Genomic DNA, 22,288 nt, shown 5'->3' on the forward strand with positions numbered 1-22,288 from the left:
GTATAAATTATTCAGCTGCTGACTGCTGAGAGGAACACTGTCGCAGCATAGTTAGCCAAGTAACCCTGTGTTTTCCACTGTGCAGTCCTGCTGGTTAACTAGCCACCGCTGGCCAAAGGACAGGTTCAGAGGCAGGCGCTGACACACACACGATTAGTTGACTTGTGTGTGTTAATGCTGGGCTTGAACCTGCACACTGCCACTGGCTCTCCAGACACCAGGTTCCATGCTAAGTGTCATTGATTGGAACTGAAGGCGTGAGAGTGGAGGTGAAGGACAGAGAGATGGCAGGGCAGAGTCACTGATTGGAACCCACTCAACCTCAATCAATCAGATATATTCCTCCCTCTCCTCTCCTCTACTCTCATTTTCTCTCCTTCCTGTTTTCCTCCTCTCCCTTTCCATCACACCCCCCCTTCCAGGTATCCATGGTGACGGCTGGCTCACGCTTGATAAAGGAGGTCGTCAGTACAATCTAATTGCACTCTTTCTAATTATACCATTAATCTACCCCCACATACATACACAGTCTGCTACCACTACTGTTGCCACTGAAATCCAACATTAAATACGGTCTTAAACAAGTACTGCTGTTTTTCTTTCCTCTCTGGTAGTTAGGCTAATTGATTGTTTATTGTTCATGTCTTGGCCAGAGATTCTGCTCAACAGTTATGTTCAGTAGTCAGGAAACAGGGGAAAATGGAGTGAATCATCCATCTACCCATCATTTTACCATCACCTCCTCCTTATCATCAACACCACCTGCTTTCTCCCCTCTTTCTGTCTACCATCCTCTTCCTCCTTCTTATACTTAAGGCGTCAGCATGCTTTGGTTTGGCTGGCGCCTAGCCGAATAGGCAAACTGAATGAGAGTGATTGCATACTCCCTTAATTCTTAAAAGGGTAAGCCATTGGAGGGTGGGACATATGTTTTAAGATGATCATAATGTGGATCATTTAGCCATTTAATTTGGAATCTTAGGACCCTTTAGGTATATAGGAACTTCACTTACCGCTAGCAACATTTTAGCCAAAGACTGTTATACTAGCTGTCTAGTCTTTATAAGCATAAAACACAATTATATAAGGAATTGGCAACTCATTCTCATTCTGAGAAATAAGGTAGGGCACTTGATTTCAACATCTGAACAAAGTGGTCAGGCTAACATGCTGTTCAAACAGTTGGAGACAGACAGAAGGGTGTGTTCATAACAATTCAACTGTTCAACCTTGTTCACTAGCAAATAGATCCAAGTTGGCTAAACTTGAAATATAAAGATTAGCTGGCTAATCACTAGCACGTGGGCTTGAGAGATTCTTGATGAGGCCTGTGTTCATTTTCTATAGCCTAATGCCTGCTATAAGAAGTTAGTCATTATTAGTGAATGTGCATTATGCATGGTTCTAGTTAAATCTGTAACAAAAAGGACATTTTCATAGACGGATCAGTGATTATTGCCAAAAAGAAGCAGGTTAAACTATTTTGATAAAATATTATTAGTGGGTCTTATGGTTGTGGAAGGCTTATATTTAGCCTAGATATAACTTAATTTATTAGATTATTGCGTACTGTTTGAAATGCAGTGTATTTGACCTTTAATTGCACAACAACGCTTATTTCGAGAAAACATAAAAAAAATTGAGACGTATTTCCTGAAATCGCCCATAAATTTGAATAAAATAGAGATTGGATTTTTAGGCCATATCGCCCAGTCCTACTCAGGACCCCATGGCACCCCCTAGCTGTGCCTGAATAGAAAGACAGGGTGAAGTGTCTGTGTGTCAGAGTATGACTATGAGTGTGTCTGTGTGCGTGTTTGTGTCTGTGTGTGTTTTAACTCGTTGATGTTGAGTGTTTTTGGCCTCTTGGTCGTGAAAAGCCCATTCTTCCCCTAAAGCCCTCCATTCAGCAGACCCTACCTCCATTTGTAAAGACTATTCTTCACAGCACAATCACACTGAACCAACACATCAGAATGAGGGGAGAGATCTTTAAATTCCCACAGGCATTATGAGCGATCGACACCTTTCTTCGTGTCAGAGCTACAGTACACACAACTAGCATGTCACACAACCATATGATTGGGCATATGGGGGGGGGGGTCACGATGAAGTGCAACACACCTGATCAGCCGAGCGGTTAGGGGGACTTTATTAAGCGTAACACCCTCAGTGGCCTTGGGCCACAACAACAACAGAGAGAGCAGCTGTTCCTAGCCTGGTGATGTGCACAGCTACACGCTAACACTGTGTGTTTCTGTTGCTTGCCTTGGGCTCTCTAGTGGGTCTAGTTGGTAGCTATGGAGGGGGAGGGTGAAGAGCCTCTACTGTACCTTGTGTTAAGGCATAATGACATACTACTATTCACATTCAGTCCTCCCACTCCCTCTCCGAAATAACCCTGGACTCTGTAGTGCCAGTAGCATACAGGACTGTACTAGAGTCACGTTACAGGACACACACTTGAGCGGGAGGAACTTCCTTGCCACAAGGACTGATTCTAGCTCTCATAAGAGGTGGTGCCTCATCCATGGGCTGAAAGTTTGAAACTATTGGCCAAGCCATCTAAGGCTTTGCCTATATACAGCCTACATGAAGGTATTGGGTGGAGGATTCATGTATGAAGTGGATTAAGAGAGATTGTGGTCCTCTGTAGCTCAGCTGGTAGAGCACGGCGCTTGTAACGCCAAGGTAGTGGGTTCGATCCCCGGGACCACCCATACACAAAAAAATGTATGCACGCATGACTGTAAGTCGCTTTGGATAAAAGCGTCTGCTAAATGGCATATTATATTATATTATTATTGCGCGGAATACCTCACCATTAAATGCCGACCACATTACCTTACGAGATCATTTTCTTTGGTCATCGTCACTGCTGTGTATATCCCCCCCACCCCCCCACCCCCAAGCAGACACTGCGACGGCTCTCAAGGAACTACAATGGACTATTTGCAAAATGGAAACCGCATATCCTGAGGCCGCATTTATTGTAGGCTGGGGACTTTATACACACACTACATGACCAGAAGTATCTGGACACCTGCCCGTCGAATATCTCATTCCAAAATCATGGGCATTAATATGGAGTTGGTCCCCCCTTTGCTGCTATAACAGCCTCCACTCTTCTGGGAAGGCTTTCCACTAGATGTTGGAACATTGCTGCAGGGGACTTGCTTCCATTCAGCCACAAGAGCATTAGTGAGGTCGGCATTGATGTTGGGCGATTAGGCCTGACTCGTAGTCTGCGTTCAAATTCATCCCAAAGGTGTTCGATGGAGTTGAGGTTAGGGCTCTGTGCAGGCCAGTCAGGTTCTTCCACACTGATCTCGACAAACCATTTCTGTATGGACCTCGCTTTGTGCACGGGGGAATTGTCATGCTGAAACAGGAAAGGACCTTCCCCAAACTGTTGCGACAAAGTTGTAGTGTTAAGATTTCCCTCGACTGGATCTAAGGGGCCTAGCCCGAACCATGAAAAACAGCCCCAGACTTTTATTCCACCTCCGCCAAATGTTACAGTTGGCACTATGCATTCGGGCAGGTAGCGTTCTCCTGGCATCCGCTAAACCCAGATGGTGAAGCTTGCTTCATCACTCCAGAGAAAGCGTTTCCACTGCTCCAGTCCAATAGGGGCGAGCTTTACACCACTCCAGCCGACGTTTGTCAATAAGCATGGTGATCTTAGGCTTGTGTGTGGCTGCTCTGCCATGGAAACCCATTTCATGAAGCTCCCGACGAACAGTTCTGCTTCCAGAGGCAGTTTGGAACTCGGTAGGGAGTGTTGCAACCGAGGACATACGATTGTTACGCGCTACCCACTTCAGCACTCGGCGGTCCAGTTCTGTGAGCTTGTGTGGCCTACCACTTCACGGCTGAGCCGTTGTTGCGCTTAGACGTTTCCACTTCACAATAACAGCACTTACAGTTGACCGGGGCAGCTCTAGCAGGGCAGAAATTTGACGAACTGGCTCGTTGAAAAGGTGGCATCCTATAATGGTGTCACGTTGAAAGTCAATGAGCTCTTCAGTAAAGCCATTATACTGCCAATGTTTGTCTATGGAGATTGCATGGCTGTGTGCTTGATTTTATACACCTGTCAGCAACGGGTGTGGCTGAAATAGCCGAATCCGCTCATTTGTAGGGGTGTCCACATACTTTTGTATATATAGTGTAAATATACAGTGGATTCGGAAAGTCTCAGACCCCTTCACTTTTTCCACATTTTGTTACGTTACAGCCTTATTCTAAAATTGATAAAATAAAATAAAAATCATCAATCTACACACAATACCCAATAATGATGAAGCGAAAACAGGTTTAGACATTTTTGCAAATGTATTACAAATAAAAAACTGAAATACCTTATTTACGTAAGTATTCAGACCCTTTGCTATGAGACTCGAAATTGAGCTCAGGTGCATCCTGTTTCCATTGATCATCCTTGAGATGTTTCTACAACTTCATTGGAGTCCACCTGTGGTAAATTCAATTGATTGGACACCTGTCTATATAAGGTCCCACAGTTGACAGTACGTCAGAGCAAAAACCAAGCCATGAGGTCGAAGGAATTGTCCGTAGAGCTCCGAGACAGGATTGTGTTGAGGGACAGATCTGAGGACGGGTACCAAAAAATATCTGCAGCATTGAAGGTCCCCAAGAACACAGTGGCCTCCATCATTCTTAAATGGAAGAAGTTTGGAACCACCAAGACTCTTCCTAGAGCTGGCCGCCCGGCCAAACTGAGCAATCAGGGGAGAAGGGCTTTGGTCAGGGAGGTGACCAAGAACACAAAGGTCACTCTGACAGAGCTCCAGAGTTCCTCTGTGGAGATGGGAGAACCATCCAGAAGGACAACCATCTCTGCAGCACTCCACCAATCAGGCCTTTATAGTAGTGGCCAGATGGAAGCCACTCCTCAGTAAAAAGCACATGATAGCCCGCTTGGAGTTTGCCAAAAGGCACCTAAAGGACTTTCAGACCATGAGAAACAAGATTCTCTGGTCTGATGAAACCAAGATTGAACTCTTTGGCCTGAATGCCAACCATCACCTCTGGAGGAAACCAGGCACCGCTCATCACCTGGCCAATCCATCCCCACGGTGAAGCATGGTGGTGGCAGCATCATGCTGTGGGGATGTTTTTCAGCGGCAGGGACTGGGAGACTAGTCAGGATCGAGGTAAAGATGAACAGAGCAAAGTACTGAGAAATCCTTGATGAAAACCTGCTCCAGAGCTCTCAGGACCTCAGACTGGGGTGAAGGTTTACCTTCCAACATGACAACGACCCTAAGCACACAGCCAAGACAACGCAGGAGTGGCTTCGGGACAAGTCTCTGAATGTCCTAGAGTGGCCCAGCCAGAGCCCGGACTTGAACCCAACCAAACATCTCTGGAGAGACCTGAAAATAGCTGTGCAGCGACGCTCCCCATCCAACCTGACAGAGCTTGAGAGGATCCACAGAGAAGAATGGGAAAAACTCCCCAAATACAGGTGTGCCAAGCTTGTAGCATCATACCCAAGAAGACTTGAGGCTGCAATCGCTGCCAAAGGTGCTTCAACAAAGTACTGAGTAAAGGGTCTGAATACTTACGTAAATGTGATATTTGACATTTCTAAAAACCAGTTTTTGCGTTGTCATTATGGAGTATTGTGTGTAGATTGATGAGGGGAAAACATTATTTCATCAATTTTAGAATAAGGTTGTAACATAATGGTCCTCTGTAGCTCAGCTGGTAGAGCACGGCGCTTGTAACGCCAGGGTAGTGGGTTCGATCCCCGGGACCACCCATACACAAAAATGTATGCACACATGACTGTAAGTCGCTTTGGATAAAAGCGTCTGCTAAATGGCATATTATATTATTATATATAACAAAATGTGGAAAAAGTGAAGGGGTCTGTATACTTTCCGAATGCACTGTATATACCGGACTCTGTCATTGCTCGCTCTGATATTTCTTAACTTCTTTCTTTTGGATTATGTGTGGATTGTTTAGTATTGCTAGGTATTATTACTGCAGTGTTGGAGCTAGAAACACAAGTATTTCGCTGCACCTGCGATATCATCTGCAAATCTGTCTACGCAACCAATAAACTTGGATTTTATTTGATTCAAGAGGTGAGCTCATTTATTCCTGTTCGGAAAAGCGGGGAGCCTGAAGCTGTCCTATTCTGGGAAGGACAGCTAAAGAAGATGACATGAAGTAGCACTCATCAATTATAAATCAACCAGGACCCCTAGATGGCTTCCATTGAGACCAGCCCAGGGCTGGGCCAGTGGGCCTTCTAAAAACAATACACATGGCTCCACCAGGGAACATTAATGAGAGACGGACAGAAACAAGTGAATCAAATATTGACTCTTGGGATTCTATATAAACAGGGGTCTAGACTAACATCAATATTCATATTCTTTACGCTTATGGGGTGTCCTGATTTGTCATGGCAGTGGCCCGCATGTAGTAGGTTGCAGTTGGTGGCAGACAACTTGTTGTTACTAGAGAGGAGAGGGAATGCCTACGCACACACACACACACCTCTCTGTAGCAGTGTCTCAGAGAGCAGACCAAACAGATGACTAGCCCACTGGTCACAGCATGGCTGGACGGCATGACTGGTCACAGCATGGCTGGACGGCGTGACTGGTCACAGCATGGCTGGACGGCGTGACTGGTCACAGCATGGCTGGACGGCATGACTGGTCACAGCATGGCTGGACGGCATGACTGGACGGCATGACTGGTCACAGCATGGCTGGACGGCATGACTGGTCACAGCATGGCTGGACGGCATGACTGGTCACAGCATGGCTGGACGGCATGACTGACTCACAGACCTGGCCTTGGACTTAACTGGTCACAGCATGGCTGGACGGCATGACTGGTCACAGCATGGCTGGACGGCATGACTGGACGGCATGACTGGTCACAGCATGGCTGGACGGCATGACTGGTCACAGCATGGCTGGACGGCATGACTGGTCACAGCATGGCTGGACGGCATGACTGACTCACAGACATGGCCTTGGACTTAACTGGTCACAGCATGGCTGGACGGCATGACTGGTCACAGCATGGCTGGACGGCATGACTGACTCACAGACCTGGCCTTGGACTTAACTGGTCACAGCATGGCTGGACGGCATGACTGGTCACAGCATGGCTGGACGGCATGACTGACTCACAGACCTGGCCTTGGACTTCAGCACTTCTGTCTGCTTGCCTGTCTGTCTGTCTGTCTGTCTGCCTAGTGGGAGAAGCTCACCTTTTGGGGATACCACAGAGAACAGAGTGTAGGCCAGAACCAACCTCTCACCAGGCAAGAGGACAGAGAGGCACTGTCCATTAAAACTCTGATTTGGCAGACACTACAGAGGCCGATGAGTGATTGACACCAACAAGAAGCAGCACTGTCAGGTAGGGCAAGGGATAACAATACACAGAGGTGGGCCAGCACACGCTGTCACACCTGACTGGACTATCCATGGGTTCATCTCCAGGTGTAAAAGGAGGAACACAGGAAACAACTGGAGCAGAACTAGGGCCACACACAAACACACTGATTGTTGAGAATGAGAACATAGAAATGCCCGGCTTCCAGTTACACTCTGGCACCTCCGCCACGAGAACAGAAAGACACACAGGATTGTTTCATCCTGGCACACACACATAGCGAGAGATGTTTAACAACACGCACACAAACAACAAGTCAAGAAGCACACACATCTTGCACTAGAACACAGATGATGCTGAGGACACTGACACCCAATGACAGCATCATTTCACATAAAAATTCACAAGCAGTCAAAGGACATAGAGAAAACTGGAATTAACATTCCGTCAACACTTCTGTCAAGTAATTTCCACAGACATTGACGATTAAACCTATTTCAAAAATCAACCACTGAAACATCAACACACACAACTTTAGAGATCAAAACAAGACAACAATAATGTTCTGAAGTCAGGAAGCTGTTCAAATACAGGCCATTCAGTCCTTGACAGGTGAGCATTAATTCAACACACAAAGAGGACTAAGTAATTATTCTGCTTCTGATGGAATGATTCCTCCTGAATTGAGAATATGTGGCCTGTACTAATCCACTGGTTCTATTTACAAGCAGAATGATCAGACAGAAGAGAAGTATATTCCCCTCTCCAGTCCTTGGTCCTGTAGGCCCTCTTCCTGTGACAGTTTTATGGCTGCATTCATTGTTCGAGCTGCCTGCCTTTCAAGCACACAACAGTAAATAACTCATGCACAAAAGGTACACGTGGTTTCAAGCTTTATTGGGTTAAATAATTGTAGTTTGAGTGCTGTCCACTTTCTCTACAGTTAATCTTTTAATGACTGTAAATGTATTGTATTTTCTTTGTGTCAAGGTATGCAGGTATGAATAAAACGCACAATGGCATGAATTGTCCAACTCACTTTGCGATAGCTAGACGCAAGGGATGTCATTACTGCTTGAGCCATGAATGAATTTCAGGTGATGCGTTATAACGTTATTACTAGGTCTAGTTATTCAGCCATATCTAGACCAAATGAAACAAATGCAGCAATTAAATGTCCTCATTATTATAATGCTGTCGTGATTGATTGCACAAATTCCCACACGGGTTATAACGTCAGCCAGTAGCCACAAAACCAGCGATAAATTCCTATTATAAATTGGATAATCGGGAATTCGCAGATTAGGCTCACATCAAGACAATAATCCAGAAAGGATTTGAGCTGTTAACGTTTCTCTTTTAACACGCATCTGAAAATGTTGATTGCCTTGTTAAATCAAAACAATACCAGGTTAATTGAGAACACCGCAATGGCCACTTCAGTTATTGAAGGTTTGAGGTCGGTAAACAAAAATTACATTTTATTTTTGACAAAACGCTTTGAGAAAGTGATTTAGCTACCTATAATCCACATCCGCAGCAATAGTTTAAGCGAAGCGAGATACACTAGTTAGCCACATTCCAACATTACTAAACCAAACAGAGATGGTTTAACAAAAACGGGCACACAAGCATCCGACACCATTTTGAAAAACCACTCTGTTCTTTACTGCACTGTGTGGAATGAAAAATGCGTGACCAGTGAGCTATTGAAAAGTAGTAGCTAGCTAGGCACTAGACAATTCCACCGCAATCACACTAGATCCCATCACGTTTGCTAGCATCCGTCACACACTGTCCCTTCTCTTACAATCTGTCAATCGATAAGGATTGGCTAGCTATTTTATCTCAAACGATGGAGGAAATGCATTACATTTCATCACATCAAGTAGCTAACGTTAGACTGAAGCCCATCGCTGAAATGTTATTTTTGTCCACCAACTAAGATAGCGCTAGCTAGCTCGCTAATGCTAGTTATCCTCCATCATCAATACATTTTCCGAGTACCCATGCCATATCGGTGTCGGACAATTGACGGAAAAAGGGGGAAAGACGAGAGATGACACAACAATATTTAGCGGGCGAGCCTTACCAATGTCTGATGGACAAATGTGGTTCCCTAAATTCCTTATTTTGTTCAGGTATCTTCAAGCTCGCTGGCACTGGCTATGTTAACGCTGTCGGTGCTCTAGCTTCTCACTTTGCTACAGCGATTTCGGGCTAGCAGCGGCGCTTGGAACACCGCGGAGTGGGGGATGGGGATGGAGGGACTGGGAGGAGAGAGGGGCCAGGAGCAGGCAAACAAACATTGGATGGTGATGGGCTTTTCAGCCTCCCAAAATTACAAAAGGACACCAGCTCTAGAACTACAACTTCAGCTTGAAATGGAGTATAGATATCAGTTTGGAAGTAGCTAGTTTTAAAGACACAATGAAATCTGAAATGATTTGGTCAGAAGAATAAAGAAAGAACGTCGCGGTTAAACTTGAGTTTGTTCGAGCAAAAAACGACATTTCCCATCAACGTATCTGACAGTGCGACGCCATTTTATGACGTTTTGTAGGCAATGGATGGCCCTCGAGCGGCACGTTTGGATTTTTCCCAAACATATTTTAACAAACTACCACAGTCACTAAAAACGATGAGATAAAACGTTTGCCTTTTTTTGTTTGTTGAGAAATTTAAATCAACATCGTTTTGTTAGGCTAAATAAACATGAAAGGGTAGGAATATAGTTTTGGGCGGTGTTTGGTCTGGGACTCTAATTAGTGGAACAGGTAAAAGGTAATGGGGGCGTTTGAGTGGATCCCTTTTGTCAAGTCGGTGACCAACGCCTTTCAAAGTGTATTGCATTATGGGGATTCACATTGTCTAGTGATACTTGTTTGTGTTTCTGTTGGTCAGAGGGAGAAAGCGCTCAGAGTTAAACAAATGGGGGGAAGAATTGTGAATTGTTTCGCTCTCAAGAAAAGGGTGCCATTGAAAGGAGTGATTACTGGGGTAGCAGTAAATGTAAAAGTTGACCAACTGACAAAGGGGAAGATGCCCGTCGTTTGGTGCGACGCAAACAGGGTGGTGAGAGTGGGGAAACAGAAGAGTCATTGTCTGTTCTTTTGAGTTTTGAAGTTGAGTCTTTGCCTGACAAAGTGAAGTTAGGATATATAAGTTATCCTGTACGAGCTTATGTGCCAAATACATTACGATGTTACAGGTGTCAAACTTATGGGCACGTGGCAGCAGTGTGTAGGAGGGAGGTTCCAAGGTGTGAGAAGTGTGCAGAAGGGCATGAGACAAAGGAATGTATAGCATTGGGGAAAATAGTGGTATGTGCTAATTGTAGGGGTGTCCATGGGGCTGGGGATCAGAAAGGTCCCGTGTGAGAGAGGCAGGTTGAGGTTTCGAGGGTAAGAGTAGTGCAGAAGTTGTCATATGCTGAGGCAGTGAAGAAAGTAGAGGAAGATGGGTCAAGGGGGAGGAGTGGTGAGAGTAGTAGATATGTACCAGTACAGAGGGATATAGGCCAACAAGTGATATATGTTTCAGTAAGATTGGATTTTTAGCATTTATAGCAATGGTTATTAATTGTACTGCGGAGATGGAATGTAAGTCGAAGAAAATGGAGGTTGTGGTGGCAGCTGCAGAGACTTGGGTGTGCGAGACTTGACAACAGAAGAGTTACAGGGAGTGTTAAGTGGTGATGTCCCATCATCTCAGGTTGAGGGCATGAGGTAGGAATGAATATATTTAAATAGTGGAGTAGGGTGTTGTTAATTTGTAATAATATTTTTGAATTTGTGAGTGTAATGTTAGATGGTAGGGTATTTATAAATTTTATTTTTAAAGCAAAATATAAGGGAGTTGTACTCCAGTCTAGTAGGTGGCGGTAATGCAACAAATTGGATGCCAACCACCGTTAAACCTCATTGAAGAAAAATAAGAAGGGGATACACATTGGCCAACTTGTTCCTACATGTGGACTGCATGAATTTTACAAAAATCATGTGATCAAATGTCAGTTGCTCTTCAACCATCTCCTGCATAGAGTACCACAGTATGAGTCATAATACCTAGCGGTCAAACAGGGAAATAGTTCCAATTGTTTTTCCCATAGGGGATTTTAGAAACAATTAAAATAAGGGCTGTGTTTCGTATAGGCTTACTCTGGCGTGACCTTTTGATAACCGTGTAAAACTCTCTAGGACAAGGTGACATCCAGTTAGGGATGGTGCCCTGTGCATTCCAGTCAGGGATGGTGCTCTGTGACTTCCTCTGTGACGCCCAACACTGTTACTAAGGCAACGTCAGGTGAAGCTAGGTAATAGCTGTTCAACATACACATTTTTCAAGGGGTGATTTAGACCAGAGAGAGGGAGATGTATTCCAGTCTTTGATGGTGAGCGTACCTCTCTGATGTTAATGTGGCAAAGTTTTGATCAAATGTTTCTAAAGAGTGACATGAAAAGGCAGCAGCGATGTGGTTGATGTGGATCCTGCAGTATGTACCACAGCCTAGCATAATTCATCCTCCTCCTTATGCTTCATTAACTACAGTTGAAGTCAGAAGTTTACATACACTTAGGTTGGAGTCATTAAAACTCGTTTTTCAACCACTCCACACATTTCTTGTTAACAAACTATAGTTTTGGCAAGTCGGTTAGGACATCTACTTTGTGCATGACACAAGTAATTTTTCCAACAATTGTTTACAGACAGATTATTTCACTTATAATTCACTGTATCACAATTCCAGTGGGTCAGAAGTTTACATACACTAAGTTGACTGTGCCTTTCAACAGCTTGGAAAATGGCAGAAAATGATGTCATGGCTTTACATTTACATTTAGGTCGTTTAGCAGATGCTCTTATCCATAGCGACTTACAAATTGGTGCATTTAACTTAGGATAGCCAGTGGGACAACCACCCTTAATATATATTTATTTTTTATTTTTTACATTTTTTGTTATTTGTTATTTTTTGTTATTATAATTATATATATATTTATGTGGAGGCGGTGTGTAGAAGGATTACTGTTATACTATTCCAGGTATTCCTTAAAGAGGTAGGGTTTCAAGTGTCTCCGGGAAGGTGGTCAGTGACTCCGCTGTCCTGGCGTCGTGGGGGAGCTTGTTCCACCATTGGGGTGCCAGAGCAGCGAATAGCTTTGACTAGGCTGAGCGGGAACTGTGCTTCCGTAGAGGTAGGGGGGCTAGCAGGCCAGAGGTGGATGAACGTAGTGCCCTCGTTTGGGTGTAGGGTCTGATCAGAGCCTGAAGGTAAGGAGGTGCCGTTCCCCTCACAGCTCCGTAGGCAAGCACCATGGTTTTGTAGTAGATGCGAGCTTCAACTGGAAGCCAGTGGAGTGTGCCGAGGAGCGGGGTGACATGAGAGAACTTGGGAAGGTTGAACACCAGACGGGCTGCAGCGTTCTGGAAAAGTTGTAGGGGTTTAATGGCACAGGCAGGGAGCCCAGCCAACAGCGAGTTGCAGTAATCCAGACGGGAGATGACAAGTGCCTGGATTAGGACCTGTGCCGCTTTCTGTGTAAGGTAGGGTCGTATTCTGCGAATGTTGTAGAGCATGAACCTGCAGGATCGGGTCACCGCTTTGATGTTAGCGGAGAATGACAGGGTGTTGTCCAGGGTCACGCCAAGGTTCTTTGCACTCTGGGAGGAGGACACAATGGAGTTGTCAACCGTGGTGGCGAGATCATGGAGCGGGCAGTCCTTCCCCGGGAGGAAGAGCAGCTCCGTCTTGCCGAGGTTCAGCTTAAGGTGGTGATCCAACACATACACTGATAGGTCTGCCAGACATGCAGAGATGCGATATCGCCACCTGGTTATCAGAAGGGGGAAAGTAGAACATTAATTGTGTCATCTGCGTAGCAATGATAGGAGAGACCATGTGAGGATATGACAGAGCCAAGTGACTTTAAAATAAAATTTCTATGACTTTCTATAAAATAATTGTATTAAGTCAAAAGTTTTACTCTGTGTGAAATTTCAATGACTAAATGTGTAATGTGATAGGTTTTTTAACATTTAAGAAATGTAACACATAAATTACAAATATTTTATCAGTTTTCTTCCTCAAATTAAGTGGATGATGATGCAATCTTTGCAAGAATGAGGGAATCTGATTTAATTGGTCCTCAGCTCACGGCTCATACACTTCATTGAGGATGAAAGTAGTTATCCCTGAGTTATCCCTGAGTTAGCCTGCCCCGTAGCAGGTTAGATCTGAAGGATTTCTTGCCATAGAAATGTACCTGGCTTAAAGGTGAGCCACGTTCGTGTTACCGGTTATCCCAATTTGAATCTGAGTTGACCAACGTAACGTACATTCGTAGTGTGGGACTCAGGTGATGACTGCATAATGCAGTTGGTGAGAAGCAACTGCAGCGACTTGAAGGCGACTTCATCAAAACTTTTGATCACATGATTTTTGTGAAGTTCATGCAGTCAACGTAGTCACAAGTCGGACAAGTTTTATAACCATAATGCAACACACTTTGAAAGGTGGTGACCAACGATGGTCACTGACTTGATAAAAGTGATCCGCTTGAACGCACCCTGTGCTGTGTCATAGAAAATGTATGGGGTTGTGACATTGCAGCCAACAGTGCAGGCCGACTGACTGATCTATAAATCACCTTGCATCATAAATAACTAGGGTATTATTATTATTATTATTGGATTATTGGATCATGGATTTGATGCTCTCGAACACGTCTTATTATTTGTGTTAGGGCAACCATTTTGGGGACCATGCAGTCTGTACCCCATTTGCTCTTTATGTCCTGACCAATGCTGTGGGACTTTTACATTAAAAAGAGCAGGGTTATTTTGGCACAGGCTACGACCAAACAGTAGCCTGTGGTTAATCCTTAAGAGTCTATTGACGCACCCGGGTGTAAATCTAAGTAACATAATAGAAAACAATCCAATTAAAATCCATACATTTAAGCTAGAGATATGTTTTTTTAGCATGGGCTGTGTCTCAACCCTCCTGCTCAATCCACCGCCTCCGCCTATGTCACGGTGGAAGGTGGCCAAGCTACAGCGGTGTTTGTCAGACCATGAGACATCCCGAAAAATCGGTCTTCTCATGAAAACGTCTGTAGCGTCTGAACGTTTTGACCTGCAAACTGATATGACCCCACTCTACGGAAAGATGAGACTCTCACGAACACGAAGGTTTGCTCTACAAGTGTCACGGGGCCATTTAAAAACAATTCCATATGTTAGCTTAGTACAGGGGTTCCCAATCTTTTTTGGCCCACGACCCCATTTAGATATCTAACCCCAACCATGTGAAAAAAATAATGTAATTAACAGCCAATGTTTACTTTTTTATTTGGGGCGATGGAAGTCAATTGAAAAACATCATTCAATGTGTCTGTGGCAGAGGGAGACACATTCATAACTAGAGTGCAGAGGCCTGCCCGCCGTCCCGCCATAGATGGAGCCCCATCTGTGCAAAAGTCCACCATTCGATCCCATATGGAATCTGTTTATGTCATTATAGCCACACAGCTGTAGTGTCGAGTTGATGTTGCTAATTATGCTGTTAAACAAAGGAGTCCGCTTATACTGAACTTTGATCATACGTTTTATTCATATCACAAGATTTCAGCATAAGTTTACAGATGTCATGATCACCTGGAGAACAGAGTCCCAAAAGAATATATCTGCTCTAATCTTCTTTGTTGCTAGCCCATACTTATAATCTTTCCCAAAATATGGGTGGCTCCCTCTACTGTCCAATCCCCTGTCTACAACACAGACTCCCTCTGTTCTTTTGGGTGTCACCCTAAAACAACTCCCTCTGAAACTGAATAAACATCCTCTCAGGTTCCACTTGAAAACATTAGCAAAGTCATAATCTCCATACACTACACAGCACACTGAACATCCCCTATGCTGTTTCGTGCTTGGGAATCGTGAGACAGAACAATATATCCTCGTGAATAGCATCCCCCGACATGTATAGCCAACAAAAGTTAATGCATGGGCATCTCGGCCCTCACAGCTAACGTCCATTTGGAAAGCATAAGCTGGGGAGTTTTTGAGTCATTCAGAGTATAAATTATTCGTTTAAAAGTGTTATCTGAGTAAGGTGTTAATGTGAGTTTCTGTGCCTCTGCCTCCCCACACATTGTTTTCACCATATCAATTGCGTCCGGTAATATCAAAGTCGCTGCAATAAATCCCATGATTTAAGGGCGCTCTCTCGTTGAATTTCATCTTTTCGATTTTTAAAACCCCGATGTCATAACAAGAACAAATGTATTTTTATGCGTCAGGTAATTCTTCAGTCAGGTAATTGTTCCTTTACATTTTTGCAGTGGTTATCACGGTAACGGCAGGTCATGTGCAAAAACACCACTTCAGAGCAAATAAAACTGATCTGAGCATCCAGAAAGAGGTTGCATATGGAGGATCGGGTTTGTATCAGGATTCAGAGCCACAATGGCTGCGTTTACACAGGCAGCCCAATTCTGATATTTTTTCCACTAATTGTTCTTTTGACCAATCACATCAGATCTTTTTCAGAGCTGATCTGATCAGTCAAAAGACCAATTGCTGAAAAAATATCAGAATTATGCTGCCTGTGTAAACGCAGCCGTATGGAAGTGGTATTGAACTGGAAGTTAATAAAAGATCAGATTCCATGTGTTTTTTTTGCTGTTTACACATTAGGTAACAGATAGGTATCAGATATGCAAATAATTGGCGAAAGATCTGAATTAGGTTGCTTGTGTAATGGCAGCCATTGTTACCCAGTAGTTGAATGTACAGTGAGTGTACAAAACATTAAAATAAGCTGCTCTTTCCATAACAGACTGACCAGGTGAATCCAGGTGAAAGCTATAATAATGTATTGATGTCACTTGTTAAATTCACTTCAATCAGTGTAGATGAAGGGGAGGAGACAGGTTAAAAAAATGATTTTTAAGCCTTGAGACGGTTGAGACATGGATTGGGTATGTGTGTCATTCAGAGGGTGAATGGGCAAGACAAAAGGAGTTAAGTGCCTTTGAACGGCACAGGAGGATGGTGACATCTTAATTGGGGAGGACGGGCTCGTGGTAATGGCTGGAGCGGAACAGATGGAATGGTATCAAATACATCCAGCACATGGTTTCCATGGTTTCCATGTGTTTGATGCCATTCTATTTTCTCCGTTCCAGCCATTATTATGAGCTGTCCTCCCCTCAGCAGCCTCCTGTGTTGAACGGGTATATGGTAGTAAGTGCCAGGCAATGCTGCTGGGTTTTTCACGCTCAACAGTTTCCCGTGTGTATCAAGAATGGTCCACCACACAACTTGACACAACTGTGGGAGCCACTGCCTGTTCATCCTCCGCTATCATCCAGAAGGCGAGGTCAGTACAGGTGCATCAAAGCTGGGACCGAGAAGCTGTTTTTCAGTGTTTATCTCAAGGCCATCAGACTGTTAAATAGCCTTCACTAGCACATTAAGAGGCTGCTGCCTATATACATAGATTAGAAATCACTGGCCACTTTAATAACTGGAACACTAGTCACTTTAATAATGTTTACATATCTTGCATTAATCATCTCATATGTATATACTGTATTCTATACTATTCTACTGTATCTTAGTCTATGCCGTTCTGACATTGCTCGTCCATATATTTATTTATATATTCTTAATTCCGTTGCTTTACTTAGATTTGTGTGTATTGGGTATATGTTGTGAAATTGTTAGATATTACTTGTTAGATATTACTGCACTGTCGGAGCTAGAAACACAAGCATTTCGCTACACCCGCAATAACATCTGCTAAACACGTGTATGTAACCAATAAAATTTGATTTGATTTGATTCGGAAGCATTGGAGTCAACATGGGCCAGCATCCCTGTGGAATGCTTTCGACACATTGTAGAGTTTATGCCCCGACGAATTGAGGCTGTTCTGATGGCAAACTCAATATTAGGAAGGTGTTCTTAATGTTTTGTACACGGTGAATATGCGGCACCACCTAGCCTAGCGTATTAATAAGTACGACATGAGAAGTATTGGTTCTTGCGTGTATCACTTGCTCGCACCGGTAGATTTCAGCACATTTTTTTAAACAGTGATTGCTAAACGATAGTGTGTTTGTGTGTGTTTGTGTGTGGACAATAGCAAGCCTCTTTAGACTATTGAGGTGCACCCAGAGTCTGCTGTTCTGTAGTGATGAATGTAGTAGTCTGATACAGGAGCAGGTCTGTTGCTGCTATGATGCAGAGTCTCCTCTAGAGGGTGATATGACTCCACAGCACCTCAGACAAACTGACAGACAGACAGACAGACGTGGCTCCCTGGGATCACCCTCTTCCAGAGGTTCTCATGGCATCAGTAACACTGACACACTCAAAGCTGAGCATGGCCATGTGGGTGGAAGAGTTAGTTAGTCTTGACACAGAACAGATGTCAGGACTAAGGAGAACCATTGACACTCAGGTTATCGGGTGAATTTACTTTACAGGGGATGGTTGAAAAAGCAAGATCGTGGTTGTTCTCAGCTGTCCAGGTCTTTCATGTCCGTACAGATGAAGGAGAGGAGACAAGGGGAAGAAGCGTCCTTAGACATTGTCTACTTTCCTTCATGTGCACGGTCATGCACCTTTGATCAGTCTTTTGACGAGGGCAGATTTATCTAGCAGAAGCCCTCCTCTGCACCTGTTGAACTGTGCTGCAACCCAGTAGGGAACTGCTACTGCACTCTGTTCACAGACATATCTTCATCTAGCCAAGGAGCACATACTTAGCTTCATCGTACTTCACCGGCTCTGACGCTCGTCGGATGTGGCAGGGCTTGAAAACTATTACAGACTACAAAGGGAAGCACAACCGCGAGCTGCCCAGTGACACAAGCCTCCCAGACGAGCTAAATCACTTCTATGCTCACTTCGAGGCAAGCAACACTGAAGCATGCATGAGAGCATCAGCTGTTCCGGATGACTATGTGATCACACTCTCCGTAGCTAATGTGAGTAAGACTTTTAAGCAGGTCAACATTCACAAGGCCGCAGGGCCAGACGGATTACCAGGACGTGTACTCCGAGCATTTGCTGACCAACTGGCAAGTGTCTTCACTGACATTTTCAACATGTCCCTGACTGAGTCTGTAATACCAACATGTTTCAAGCAGACCACCATTGTCCCTGTGCCCAAGAACACTAAGATAACCTGCCTAAATGACTACCGATCCGTAGCACTCACATCTGTAGCTATGAAGTGCTTTGAAAGGCTGGTCATGGCTCACATCACCACCATTATCCCAGAAACCCTAGACCCATAATTTGCAAACCACCCCAACAGATCCACAGATGATGCAATCTCTATTGCACTCCACACTGCCCTATCCCACCTGGACAAGAGGAACACCTACGTGAGAATGCTATTCATTGACTACAGCTCAGCGTTCAACACCATAGTGCCCTCAAAGCTCATCACTAAGCTAAGGACCCTGGGACTAAACACCTCCCTCTGCAACTGGATCCTGGACTTCCTGACGGGCCACCCCCAGGTGGTAAGGGTAGGTAACAACACATCTGCCACGCTGATCCTCAACACGGGGGCCCCTCAGGGGTGCGTGCTCAGTCCCCTCCTGTACTCCCTGTTCACCCATGACTGCATGGCCAGGCACGACTCCAACACCATCATTAAGTTTGCATACGACACAACAGTGGTAGGCCTGATCACCGACAACGTGTGGTGCCAGGATAACAACCTCTCCCTCAACGTGATCAAGACAAAGGAGATGATTGTGGACTACAGAAAAAAAAGAGGACTGAGCACGCCCTCATTCTCATCGACGGGGCTGTAGTGGAACAGGTTGAGAGCTTCAAGTTCCTTGGTGTCCACATCACCAACAAACTATCACAGTCAAAACACACCAAGACAGTCGTGAAGAGGGCACAACAAAGCCTATTCCCCCTTAGGAGACTGAAAAGATTTGGCATGGGTCCTCAGATCCTCAAAAAGTTATACAGCTGCACCATCGAGAGCATGCTGACTGGTTGCATCACCGCCTGGTATGGCAACTGCTCGGCCTCTGACCGCAAGCACTACAGAGGGTAGTGCGTACGGCCCAGTACATCACTGGGGCCAAGCTTCCTGACATCCAGGACCTCTATACCAGGCGGTGTCAGAGGAAGGCCCTAAAAATTGTCTAAGAATCCAGCCACCCTAGTCATAGACTGTTCTCTCTGCTGCCGCATGGCAAGCGGTACTGGAGCGACAAGTCTAGGTCCAAAAGGCTTCTTAACAGCTTCTACCCCCAAGCCATTTGATTTGATTTGATCTAGCCAAGGAGCACAGACTCATCTTCATCTAGCCAAGGAGCACAGACTCATCTTCATCTAGCCAAGGAGAACAGACTCATCTTCATCTAGCCAAGGAGCACAGACTCCTCTTCATCTAGCCAAGGAGTACAGACTCATCTTCATCTAGCCAAGGAGCCAGTAGCGGTGTGTGGGGAAGCCAGAAAAAAAGCTGTATTACAATCTATGTGTTGTGATAATTGCATTGTTTGCTCTATAACCTGTTAGTTCATATGTCTTGACACCGTGATATATAGGCCTAAGGCCGAGACAATAAGAAGACACAGTGGCAGAATAAATTCAACCACACATTTGTTTCATTACAAAACCGGAGAGCAACATTTGTCCGGTGAAGTCCACAAAACATATTGCATGTAACAAACAGTTACATGACCTACAGCTGTCACGTCCGTTGAATGACGGGACGGACCAAGGCGCAGCGTGATATACGTACATGTTTATATTAACTGAATAAACACCACGACAAAACAATAAACGAAACGAAACATGAAGTCCAAGGTAGTACAGAAAACAAACCTTACACGGAACAAGATCCCACAACTAGACAGTGCCAATAGGCTGCCTAAGTATGGTCCCCAATCAGAGACAACGAGCGACAGCTGCCTCTGATTGGGAACCACACCGGCCAACATAGAAATACACATACTAGATAATACAACATAGAACATACACAACAAAGAATATACACACCCTGACTCAACATATAAGAGTTCCCTGAGTCAGGGCGTGACAGTACCCCCCCCCCCAAAGGTGCGGACTCCGACCGCACAACATAAACATAACAGGTTAGGGGTCGGGTGGGCATTCCGCCTCGGAGGCGGATCCGGCTCGGGGCGTGACGACCTCTCCGCCTCCCTGTTGCGCCCCTGGTCTGGTCTGGTCTGGACCTCGGCGCGCTACTTCCCCTCTCCTTCCTCCCACGATACGCCAGGCCCTGTCTGGACCCTTGTGTGGGAGACCCCGAAACTGGAGAGGGGCTGACGTCATGGTCTGGACTGGAGCCGCTGACCGGAGCTGGACTTCCCACTGGTGGAGCGGACTGCTCTGGCTCCAGAGTGGACAGCTGACCGGAGCTGGATCAGGCACCGGTGGAGCGGACTGCTCTGGCTCCGGAGTGGAGCAGCTGACCGGAGCTGGATCAGGCACCGGTGGAGCGGACTGCTCTGGCTCCGGAGTGGAACAGCTGACCGGAACTGGATCAGGCACCGGTGGAGCGGACTGCTCTGGCTCCGGAGTGGTGTAGCTGACCGGTGCCGGACCAGGCACCGGTCAGCTGGTTTGGTGCGAGGAGCAGGAACAGGCCGGGCCGGGCTGGCGACGCGCACCACTGGCTTGGTGCGAGGAGCAGGCCGGGCCGGGCTGGCTACGCGCACCACTGGCTTGGTGCGAGGAGCAGGAACAGGCCGGGCCGGGCTGGCGACACGCACCACTGACTTGGTGCGAGGAGCAGGAACAGGCCGGATCGGGCTGGCGATGCGCACCCCTGGCTTGGTGCGAGGAACAGGCCGGGCCGGGCCGGGCTGGCGATGCGCACCACTGGCTTGGTGCGAGGAGCAGGAACAGTCCGGGCCGGGCTGGCGACGCGCACCACTGGCTTGGTGCGAGGAGCAGGAACGGGCCGGGCCGGACTGGCGACGCGCACCACTGGCTTGGTGCGAGGAGCAGGAACGGGCCGGCCGGACTGGCGACGCGCACCACAGGCTTGGTGCGAGGGACAGGAACGGGCCGGGCCGTACTGGGAACACGCACCACTGGCTTTGTGCGGGGAGCAGGAACGGGCCGGACCGGACTGGTGACACGCACCACTGGCTTGGTGCGGGGAGCAGGAACGGGCCGGACTGGACTGGCGACACGCACCACTTGCTTGGTGCGAGGAGCAGGACTGGGTTCCTTTATTAACCCCCGCCAGTGGCGGCTCCTGAAAAAATTCTCAGGGGGGTCAATTTTTCTGATGATTTAGGTGACCTACACACATTTTAAAAAAGATATGTCCAGCAACAACATGAAGACAGGGGCAGCATATAAGTCAATTTTGATATACACATTACTTGCTTCAAAAAGGCCTCATGGTTGAATTGGAAATATGTGCACCTGAGCAAGCAGGAGCTTTTGATAGAGGCTACTGAAAACATTGATGCAAGTCATTGGTAATAAGAAATTTTTATAGACTTCCATATTCTGCCCTCTTGTATAGATTTGTGAAAATGAACAGTGATAGACATTTTGCCTGAAAACAGAATTTGAAAATAATTTCTAGAAAAGGTAAACACAGCTATCTGTATGGCTTTGTAAATATGAACAACCATATTCTGGCCAATTGTATAGATTTGTAAAAATAATTGTTTACTTTAAAAAAAATGAAAAATAACTATTTTAAACAACATCAACTGTGAACTGATTTGGGCGTGTGTGTGTTAAAGAGACAGACAGGGAGGGACAAAGAGAGAGAGAGGCTACATTACTTGTACTGAAACTGTTCTCTTCTCTCTTTCAATGCAGCAAAGCGGTCAATGACTTTCTCATTGAAATCAGGCAT

General features: G+C 45.6%; 1 protein-coding gene across 3 annotated transcripts in view; it reads right to left on the bottom strand.

Moving 5' to 3' along the window:
- Positions 1-9,673, bottom strand: part of LOC121567831 (protein FAM168A) — a 42,940-nt gene extending 33,267 nt beyond the window's left edge. Inside the window, exon 1 of one of the 3 annotated variants that reach the window (XM_041878150.2) lies at positions 9,488-9,673. The gene's annotated coding sequence lies outside the window, so the exon portion shown is untranslated. The remainder of the gene's footprint in view (positions 1-9,487) is intronic. The other 2 variants (XM_041878148.2, XM_041878149.2) reach the window with 2 other exon arrangements.
- Between the last annotated feature and the right edge of the window lie 12,615 nt (positions 9,674-22,288).

This window comes from Coregonus clupeaformis, chromosome 25 (assembly GCF_020615455.1).
Source record: "Coregonus clupeaformis isolate EN_2021a chromosome 25, ASM2061545v1, whole genome shotgun sequence".
Taxonomy (NCBI): Eukaryota; Metazoa; Chordata; class Actinopteri; order Salmoniformes; family Salmonidae; genus Coregonus; species Coregonus clupeaformis.